General features: G+C 51.8%; 1 non-coding gene across 1 annotated transcript; it reads right to left on the minus strand.

Moving 5' to 3' along the window:
• Nucleotides 1–487: 487 nt before the first annotated feature.
• On the minus strand, nucleotides 488–606 carry LOC122540491. Its single transcript, XR_006309323.1, has one exon. It is a non-coding gene; the product is annotated as a 5S ribosomal RNA (ribosomal RNA).
• Nucleotides 607–1742: the final 1136 nt, after the last annotated feature.

Here is a 1742-nt window from a genome sequence, read left to right on the forward strand (position 1 = left end):
TTAGGACAGGGATGAGGAGAAACTTCTTCACCCAGAGAGTGGTGGCTGTGTGGGATGCTCTGCCCCAGAGGGCAGTGGAGGCCCAGTCTCTGGATTCATTTTAGAAAGAGTTGGATAGAGCTCTCAAGGATAGTGGAATCAAGGGTTATGGAGATAAGGCAGGAACAGGATACTGATTAAGGATGATCAGCCATGATCATATTGAATGGTGGTGCAGGCTGGAAGGGCAGAATGGCCAACTCCTGCACCTATTGTCTATTGTCCGCCTTTCCTGACTGCCACGCGCAGACAGCGTGCAGCCCCAATCCCTTTCTTTCCGCCTTTCTTGCTGATTTTGGCAGCGCTCCGCTCTCCTCCCCTCCGTGTCTCGTGCCTGCAGGAGACTGATGCCAGGCACAGCAGCAGCAGCAAAAATAACCTGCCGCTCCATTGCCTGGCACAAGACAAGTGCAGAGGGGTGACTTGAGCAGCCACTGCTGGCGGAAAAAGCCTACTGCACCTGGTATTCCCAGGCGGTCTCCCATCCAAGTACTAACCAGGCCTGAGTCTGCTTAGCTTCCGAGATCAGACGAGATCTGGCGTTTTCAGACTAGTATGGCCGTAGGCGCTGGCCCCTGCCTTTTCTCCCTACTTCAAGGCGTGCTGGCCAGCCACATTTTCTTTGTTGCTCTTTCTCTTTATCCCCTTTGGCTTTTTTTTCTCTTTTCTCTTTGCTCTTCCTCCTCCGTGCGTGCTTCCCTCCCTCCGTCCCTCCAGCTGCCTTTCAGGCCAGCCCTTGCCCACCAGGCTCCTGTAGTCTCCCACATCCCCACACAGGCCAACTGCAAGCCCTCCCCCTGCTTCATAGGGCTGCAGCCTGCATTCTCTCATCCTTCCACACTCCTCCACCCCTCCATTTCGGAATGCCAGGCACTGACCAGTGGGGTACCGCAGGGATCAGTGCTGGGACCGCAGCTTTTTACAATATACATTAATGATAGAGAAGATGGTATTAGCAATAACATTCGCAAATTTCATCAGCTGGGTGGCAGGGTGAAATGTGATGAGGATGTTAGGAGATTACAGGGTGACCTGGACAAGTTAGGTGAGTGCTCAGATGCATGGCAGATGCACTTTCACGTGGATAAATGGATCCTTATCCACTTTGGTGGCAAGAACAGGAAGGCAGATTACCACCTAAGTGGAATCAATTTAGGTAAAGGGGCAGTACAGAGAGATCTGGGGGTTCTTGTACACCACTCAATGAAGGTAAGCATGCAGGTACAGCAGGTAGTGAAGAAGGCTAATAGCATGCTGGCCTTCATAACAAGAGGTATTGAGTATAGAAGCAAAGAGGTTCTTCTGCAGCTGTACAGGGCCCTGGTGAGACCACACCTGGAGTACTGTGTGCAGTTCTGGTCTCCAAATTTGAGGAGAGACATTCTGGCTATTGAGGGAATGCAGCGTAGGTTCACGAGGTCAATTCCTGGAATGGCGGGACTACCTTATGCTGAAAGACTGGAGCGACTGGGCTTGTGTACCCTTGAGTTTAGAAGACTGAGAGGGGATCTGTTTGAGACATATAAGATGATCAAAGGATTGGACACTCTGGCGGCTGGCAACATGTTTCCGCTGCGGGGTGAGTGCCGAAACAGAGGACACAGCTTAAAAATACGGGGTAGACCATTTAGGACAGAGATGAGGAGAAACTTCTTCACCCAGAGAGCGGTGGCTGTGTGGAATGCTCTGCCCCAGAGGGCAGT

The sequence above is a fragment of the Chiloscyllium plagiosum genome, chromosome 34 (assembly GCF_004010195.1).
Source record: "Chiloscyllium plagiosum isolate BGI_BamShark_2017 chromosome 34, ASM401019v2, whole genome shotgun sequence".
In the NCBI taxonomy this organism is placed as follows: domain Eukaryota; kingdom Metazoa; phylum Chordata; class Chondrichthyes; order Orectolobiformes; family Hemiscylliidae; genus Chiloscyllium; species Chiloscyllium plagiosum.